This window comes from Orcinus orca, chromosome 4 (genome assembly GCF_937001465.1).
Source record: "Orcinus orca chromosome 4, mOrcOrc1.1, whole genome shotgun sequence".
Lineage (NCBI taxonomy): Eukaryota > Metazoa > Chordata > Mammalia > Artiodactyla > Delphinidae > Orcinus > Orcinus orca.
Genome location: NC_064562.1, coordinates 98,637,245 through 98,646,349, shown reverse-complemented (window position 1 = coordinate 98,646,349; position 9,105 = coordinate 98,637,245). Strand labels below are relative to the sequence as shown.

Here is a 9,105-nt window from a genome sequence, read left to right as displayed (position 1 = left end):
ATCAACAGCTCCCTTTGGATTCTTAAGAGAGATGAGGACAGAGGACAAACCACTGCCCTCAAGATTGGAGAGACAGGCAAACACAGGGAGTCACTGCTTACCAAAGCAGAGACTCATATGCAGAAACCTCCATGGAAATCAGTTCTGGGGTAGGAAAACCTGAGCTGTAACTGAGGAGCATCTTTGGCCCATTTTACAACTGGACTGTTTCTTTTCTTATTGTTGAGTTTTAAGAGCTGTTTATATATTTTGGATATTAGTCCTTTACCAGATGTTTCTTTGACAAATATTTTCTCCTAGCATGTGTCTTATCTTTTTATTCTCTTAATATTGTCTTTTACAGAGCAGACATTATTTTAATGTTATTTAAGTTCATCTTATCAATTATTTTTTTCAGGGGTCAGGACTTTTGTGTTGTATCTAAAAAGTTACTGCTATATACAAGGTCATCTAGGTTGTATCCTATGTTGTTTTCCAGGAGTGTTAGAGTTTTATGTTTTACAGTTGGATCTACAATCCATTTTGAGTTAATTTTTGTAAAGGTATAAGGTCTGTATCTAGATTCATTTGGACATGTGGATATTCAGTTGTTACAGCACCATTTTAAAAAAAGACCATCTTTTCTCCATCATAATGAGCCAAAGACCTTAAATGACCCCTCAACAAAGAAGATATACAAATGGCAAGTAAGCATATGAAAAGATGCTCCACATCATATGTCACCAGGGAAATACAAATTAAAACTACGAGATACCACTACACAACTATTAGAATGACCAAAATTCAGAACACTGACAACACCAAGTACTTGTGAGGATGTGGAGCAAAAGAAGCTCTCATTCATTACTCATGGAAATGCAAAATGGCACGAATTTGCAAGAAATTTTAACGTAGTTTTTACAAAACTAAGCATACTCTTACCATAGGATTCAGCAATCACATCACACTTCATGGCATTTACCTAAAGGTGCTGAAAACTTATGTCCACATGAAACCTGCACATGGATGTATATATCAGCTTTATCCATAACTTACAAAACATGGAAATAACCAAGATGTACTTCAGTAAGTGAACGGATAAACTGTGGACAATGGACTGTTATTCAGTGATAAAAGGAAATGATCTACTAAGCCATGAAAAGACATGGAAGAAACTTAAATACATATTATTAAGTGAAAGAAACTAATCTGAAAACGGAAAATATTGTATGATTCCAACTATATGACATCCTGCAAAAGGCAAAACTATGGAGATAGTAAAAAGATCAGTGATTGCCAGGGATTAGTGGAAAGGGAGAAATGAATAGGTGGAGCACAAAGGATTTTAAACTTCTCTGTATGATATTATAATGGTGGACCCATATTATAAATTTGCCCACACCCTTAAAATGTACAACACCAAAAGCAAACCCTAATGTAAACTACAGACTTTAGATGATTATGATGTGTCAAGATAGGTTCATCTATTGTAACAAATGTACAATCTGGTAGGACATGATGATAATGGATAAGCTATACACATGTGGAAGTAAGGGGTATATGGGAAATATCTGCACCTTCCTCTCAATTTTGCTGTAGACCTAAAACTGCCCTCAAAACAAAAGTCTTTAATTTTAAAAAAAGAAAAATAACCAAATTTTTAATATAAGTAAGTGGGTCCTGTTTGGTCAATACCATGAGAATATTGTCCTACCTTTGATATTTGACTAGCACTATGTGTAAAGATCAAGCACATGGAGAATAAAAGGAGAATAGATCATTGGATTTATTATTTGCAGAAAATATATCTTTAATGTGGTGAAAATTTTATAAAATTCATTTATAATTGCTACACTGTTTTTGGAGAGAGTGTGGCATGAAGAACAACATCCCAGGAGATGTAGCCTTCATACAACTAAAAAATTATTGATATCATGCTACATATATTATCATAAAACACAGTACCAGCATTGTCAGTTTCCAATTTGAGGTTTAGTACTGGAAGGCACTGGTATGTGATCAGCAAGATGAAGCACAGCATAGGAAAAGGAGAGATAATGTAACTCGGGTGAAATTTATGAACTATAAAACTAGTAATATATGCATATAAATAAAAGCTTTTGAGTACAATTAGGGTAGTGGTAAAAAAAAAAATCAAAAACTGAATCCTTCATCTAGGCTTTCTGGGCTTGCATGAATCCCCAGTGAAGAAACTCTAGGTTAGAAGAAATAATTTTGGACAGGATGAATAGGAGCAAAGCTCCAAACCACAAATTTGGGACAGAAGCCTGGAAGCAGCTATGCAGAGTGAAACTGGGAAAAATCCTCATCTTAAAAACAAATTTGTGAATCTGAATTATGTAGCAAATCAGTGTACAATGGGCTCTCCATTATACACAGGTTCCTCATCAATGGATTTAAACCACTGTGCACCAAAAATATTAAAAAAAAAAATCCAGAAACTTTCAAAAAGCAAAACTTAAATTTGAGGTGCACTGGCAACTATTTACATTACATTTGCATTGTATTTACAACTATTTATGTAGGATTTGCATTGTATTAGGTATTGTAAGTAATACAGAGATGATTTAAAGCATACAGGAGGATATGCATAGGTTATATGCAAATACTATGCCATTTTACATAAGGGACTTGAGTATCCATAAATTTCGGTATCCAGAGGGGGTCCTGTAACCAATTCCCCTCAGATACAGAGGGACAACTGTATGTATTTTTTCATAACTATTTACTTAATGCCCATTATGTGTCAGACCTTTTAATACATCTTGAAGCTCTAACATGAAGACAAAAATCCATGCCATCAAAAAACTCACAATTTGGGATGGTCTATTTGTCAGGATCAAGCTAAGTTCAGATCAATAACAGAGACAGGAATTAAAATATGTATATTCAGGTGATTAGAGCAATGGGCCAAGGTTCAATGTCCAAGAAGACACTCAGGCACCAAGACCAGAGTGCAGAATGAAGAATTCAACAAAAATCATTGCACATACAAGAATTATCAGAATAGGTGCAGGTTCTACAGGAAGCTGAATCATAGGAATTATGCCACTAGGGTCAAAAGCCTTTGTTCCTAGGGTCAGATTCCCCAAACTCATGGCTAAAAGTTTAGAATTCATCCAAAATAATTGTGCTCCCATTCAGAGGGGTCTTTCTACATTATCGTTGGTAGTTGGTTACTTATCTCTGCTTTAACAGGTCCAATTGCAGAGAGGTCACCAGTTATTTTTAAAATGTTTATCTAAGAAAGCTATTGCTTTTTATATCTTAATCTTGTAAATAGCTCCCTATTGAATTCTTCTGTTGTTTCCAAGGGGTTTTCAACTGACTTTCTCATGTTTTCCAGGTATAAATCCATATCATCTGCAAATAATAAGTTAGATAATTTCCTTCCAATGTTTATAGCAATCATGTCTTTCTCTTACCTAATTTCATTGTCAAATTCTTCCAGAAAGTGTACATAAACAGTGGCAATATTGGGCATCATTAACTTTAACAGTAATGACCTAGTATTTCACATTTAAGCATAATTGTGGCTTCCTGTGTGTGTGTGTGTGTGTGTGTGTGTGTGCATATGTATTCCAAAATGTTTTTTTTAACAGAAATGGATATTAATTTTTGTCAACTGCTTTCTAAGCATCTATAGAGAATTTTAATGTCATTTCTCCTTTGATCAATCTTCATAAACTGAAAATAGCAGATTTTGAATAATAAATTCTACATTTTATTACTAGAATCAATCTCACATGATGATTTCTTTCTTTTAATGTGTTTCGAGTACTTTCACATTTTTCAAAAGCAAATCTAGTGTGTGGTATTTTTTCATTTGCATATTATTGTGGAATTTGATACAATGATACAATACATCCTTTGTAAAAATGATTTGTAATTTTCCCTCTTCTCAACGCTGAAACAGTTTAAGTAGTAGCAGCATTTTATATTTCCGAAAGATTTGAAGGGGTTGACATGGGGGCACAGAGCTCTGTGTACCTGGCATCATAATTTTCTTCCAGAATATTTGGTCAGTTTACTATCCCAATATTTTTGGAGTCCATTCTTACAATTACATTTGGTATAAAACATTTAATTTTCTCTAGTTTTTTTTACAGAGTTTAGAGTTTATTTTCTCATGTACAATTTAATACCACTTTCCTCCTTATTTTTTCTTAATAGGCTTAGCTGTCTTTCATTTTCAAAAAATGAATAATATTTAAATTGTGATCATTGTTTTTCAATTCACTAACCTTTGTTTTTAACTTCACTGTGCTCTTTCTTCAGGTCCTTTGGTTTGTTTTGTTGATCATCTGTCTAACCCTTTTAAATGATTAGATAATTCAATTAAATAAATTATTTCCTTTTATTAATCTAAATATTTCAGCTATAAATATCCCTCTGAGGGTTGTTTTACTTAATTTTCAAAGTTTTAATTATGACATGTTTATTATTATTTACAAAGTGTATGGCAAGTTAGGATCAATTTTTCTTTTTTGCCACAAAATAATCATTAAGGATAGTTTATGTTTTTTAATGTTCATTTTTCTGATGTTCTTGTTTTCCAGGCTTCTGTTAAAGACTCAGTTATTAAAATTTCTAATCTATTGAAGTTTTATAAAGTTCCATGAGCCCTTGAAAAGAAAGTTCACTCCTTCCTTCAGGATGTGAATTCAATATATGTCTTTTGGATTTATTCATTAAATACATCATTTATATCTTTTTTTTTTGGTATGTATACATATAACTGATTCACTTTACTGTACACCTGAAACTAACACAACATTTTAAATCAACTATACTCCAATAAAATTCTTTTTTTTTTTTTTTGCGGTACGCGGGCCTCTCACTGTTGTGGCCTCTCCCGTTGCGGACCACAGGCTCCGGACGCGCAAGCTCAGCGGCCATGGCTCATGGGCCTAGGCGCTCGGCGGCATGTGGGATCTTCCCGGACCGGGGCACGAACCCGTGTCCCCTGCATCGGCAGGTGGACTCTCAACCACTGTGCCACCAGGGAAGCCCTAATAAAAATTTTTAAAAAGAGAAAAATGACTTGTTTCTAGCTTTGTGACCCTTGATACAACACTTAACACAACACTCTGGGCTTCTGCTTCCTCACCAGTTCAACGGAGGCATGTGGAGGACCCCCCAGCTTACACTCTTTGATGCTGTCACTGGCTACCAAGCTGGTTTTTATTACAGTTTCTGAGAAGCTACCCAAACTTTTTGAGGTTTCCTTATCCATAAGAAAGAAAATAAAATTGGGAGAAGCCATTTGAGCAGTGAAAAGAAATGAACTGTGGATTTAGGCAGACAGTCTCAATTCTTAGCCCTTGTGACCTAAACCAGGTTACTTGACCTCTCTGAGTCTTATTTTCTTGACTTTCAAAATGGAGATAACAATGTCTGTTGTAAGGATTGTGGAAGGATCTCGCTCATGCCACCTTACAGTAGGTGCAAAACAAATATCGTTTCCCTTCTTTGTTCGTATATCACTTTCAGCAAATGTGAGAGGGATGTGAATATGCTGAAATGTCTGTTTAAAAAATAAATAAATTCTTTAAAAGAATATCAGAGGTTTTAACATCAGATAGGTATATTAATCTACATTTCCCTCTTCCAACATAAGAGGGCCTACATTCTGAGCAACACTGCCCATCTCTGAGGTTATCTCGGAACAGAGATGTTCCAAAAGGCTGAGGTTAAGAGGCTACAGGGAGCAAAGGGCACCAAGCACAGGAAGCACTGTTCAAAGCGGGAAAAGACGTGGTCCTGACCACGGTTCTGCCAGGCACCATCTCAGATGGGCTCTGCGACAGCATCAGGAGGCCTGAGGAAACAGTTTGGGCCACTGGCCAGCAGGCACGATAAGTCCCCAGGCCGGGAGGCTTTACCATGATGGTGCAACGAGCTCCCTAATCTCAAGGGAGCTCAACATCATACCTGAGACCTGGCCCCGAGGCAGCACAGGAGTAAGACGCACTACTTCGAGGAGCAGCTTCAGCTCTAAGTTAACCACAGGAAGAAAGACTCTAATCACACGTAAACATATACAGGTTTCCACAGCTAGCTCTAGAGGACTGTCATCTGAGGGGAACAGGGAATGCCCAGAGTGAGCTCAGGCAGGGACCCCTCGCACACTGGGGAGAAGATGCTGCACTGCCACCAGTCTCAGCCAGCAGGCAGCCCGTGTCCCCAGCCTTCCCCTGTGCCAGGTCCAGAACACATGACCCCAGCTCATGCTCTCGTGCTCCAGAAGCTGGTGTAGACAGCAGTGGGCTTCCTGGACAAAGAAGACTCATCATTCATAACTGACCCCTCTGCTCCTCGGGAGAAGAATGTATTTTAAACCTGGAAGAGTCATAATTCTATGTTCCACATGTTGTCAGCTTTGCCTTCTACAGACACAGGGCCTCTCCCCTTTGAGGGGGACCCATCTGGCTGTGGGGGTGTGCCCTCCCTATTGGCAGAAATGTGGGGGCAGGCAAACAACAGGCTTATGATTTGGATTGTGTCCTGCACATAAACACCTGTGAGAGCAAAGCCAGGACTGTGGCAGTGGGGAGTGTATGCCACAGGAGATGGTGATGAGACATTGTGGCTATACAAAAGGATTCTGGCTGTGCCAACTCTAGTAGAGCCACTAGGCATGTGCTCCATAGGTGAGATGCAAGCACAGGCTGGCAGTGGACACAGGACTCCTTCCCGATTCAGGACAGCAGGGGCCACTGCCCGAGGTGGGACTCCTCCAGGGCGCAGAGCGGGTTTTGCTGCAGGACTGGCTCAGCTTTGCTGGTTCCAAGGACTCAGTTCAGCCATCTTCCACCCTCAGACAAACTGGGACAGGTTGGGGACCTTGATGTTGAGATCGCCAATGTTGATATTCCGAGGCATCTCTGGCAGGTTGATGTTTTTCATGGCAGACACGGCCCGGGCAGGCGCTGCTGAAAGGCCACCCTTGGATTTCTCTGGCCTGTTCTGAGCTTCAACCTGAGCCACGATTTCATTCATGTTTGTTTCCAACACCATCCCACCCATCACCACCTCCTGAAGAACGTAGTGCACCTTATCCATATGGAAGATCAAATCCAATTCATAAACATTTTGAAATACATATCCAGAGTCTCCACAAAAACCTGGATGAGGTCCAAGTTCACTCTCTGATGAATCCACACAAAATACAAAATAGAGGGTAGCAAAATGCTGATAAATCAGTTTGTAGTCAGAGCCACCTGTCAAACTTCCACCCTCCAAGAAGTTACAGATGTTGTCATCCCGCTTGAGAACTAGATGGAAGGTCTCTCAAATAATCTGCTGTTGAATTTCTTCTGGGAAACGCTGGTAGAAGCGGACTAGCCGGGGCTTCCCGTGATTATTGAAAACCAGAATTGCCTGAATCATCTTTGCCCACCATGCTCCTTTCACCACCGGCTACTTCCAGAGAGCATCTCCCATTTATATCTTTTATAGTTTTTTTGGTCTACTTTAACTCTATGTTTCTGTCTCTTTAAAACATTTTTATTAATTATTGTAAATTTATTTTGTATTTACATATAAATTACTATGTAAATTAGAACCTTATTGAGAATTGCACCCTTATTATGAGAAATTTAGCACAAATTATACTTCCTTTATCTTTCCTCAATATACATTTTATTTTTCTTTGGCTAGCACTGGACATCCCCAACTCCTTCAACTCTGCCTTAAACGAAAATTTCTAGTCTTACTGTTCTGAATATTTTTCTCTATGTACAGTCTTACGGTAATGCTCTTCTAAGATACGATGTTAAAAATAAGGTAGAATTCCATATTATCTGACCAATATGGATTATCGTAGAATGTAGTCTCTCTCAATTTAGCCACCATACATTTACCAAGTCAAGCTAAGATTGCATATGGGTGGGCCAATCTCCTAGGTGGCTCCCACTGAGCATGAATTCAGCAGGAATTCTATTGGGAAAGGCAATATCCTACATGCAGTTTTTGGGTTTCTACTTGGCCACATAAGAATGGGCCTTGAGGAAGGAACACTTCTTTACCAACAGATAAAGAAACCTCACAGCTTGTGCTGCATTTATCACATTGTGTGGGAATGGCTTTTGCTGTTCAGACTCAACGTGTATTTCTTTGTTTTGCTTAAGCATGTGCCTCATATGGCACCTGGCCAACCCCCTACTATATCTGTCCCTTGCCAGGAGGGGACAGGATCATTTTGCTGCAGCACAAGAGGGATTTCTGCAGGTTAATTGCCCTGTGTCCACTGCTGGGAGGGACCTGCTGGCAATGGGGTACTGATACCCACTAATGAAGTTAATCTTGCTCTGCCTTATCTCTAGGTGAGTAAATCATTGTTCCATCCAATGCTTGACTGCACTGTGTTTTCTCTGGCAACTCTGATATCAAAATGCAGTGGACAGAAGTGTTCAGACTTCTACTCCTAATGATAAGCCACAGATGCCACTTGCTTGACAGTTTAATTAACACCCATTACCTTATAGTGCTGGTTCTGTTGACTTTCTTGTGTACATTTCCTTATATACACTAAATATTCTAAAAGTATTCATTGAACAAAAGAATACATAAATGAACACAGGAGGTAAAAATTACAAAATGTACATGATTGAGATTTTCAACAAAGGACAGTTTTTATTAATTTTATGTTTGAGGAAAAAAATTTCATCGAAATTTACTTCAATCAAGTCAATAAATGTCATTCTTGAAAGTTATGTGTTTATAACTGCAGTCACTTACTATAATTATGCAACACTTGCTTTGAGAATGGACAAGTAGTTTTGAACTGTGTAGCAAATGACACCTTAGGTAATATAAGCAATTTATAACTGGGTAACTTTAATAGTCTATGAGCTATAATAAATACTTTAAGTAATGTTTTACCAGTATGGAATAATTGTCTGATTAGTAATGCACCACTACAAAATGACAACAGCTTTATAAAAAGAAGTATGTGCTCTACAAATTGTAGTATAAATTCTGGAGGTTAGAGGAAAGGAAAAGTGATATTATTAATATAGAACTTCTACTAAATAATCCACTAAGATTGTTTTAAATATACTTGAAAGTCCTCAGTATGTGGTACTATTATTTTAAAATGTT

General features: G+C 37.9%; 1 pseudogene across 1 annotated transcript; it reads right to left on the bottom strand.

Moving 5' to 3' along the window:
- Positions 1 to 6,650: 6,650 nt before the first annotated feature.
- Positions 6,651 to 7,416, bottom strand: LOC101275986 (AP-3 complex subunit sigma-2-like; annotated as a pseudogene). Its single transcript, XR_007476910.1, has one exon. The product of XR_007476910.1 is annotated as an AP-3 complex subunit sigma-2-like (transcript).
- Positions 7,417 to 9,105: the final 1,689 nt, after the last annotated feature.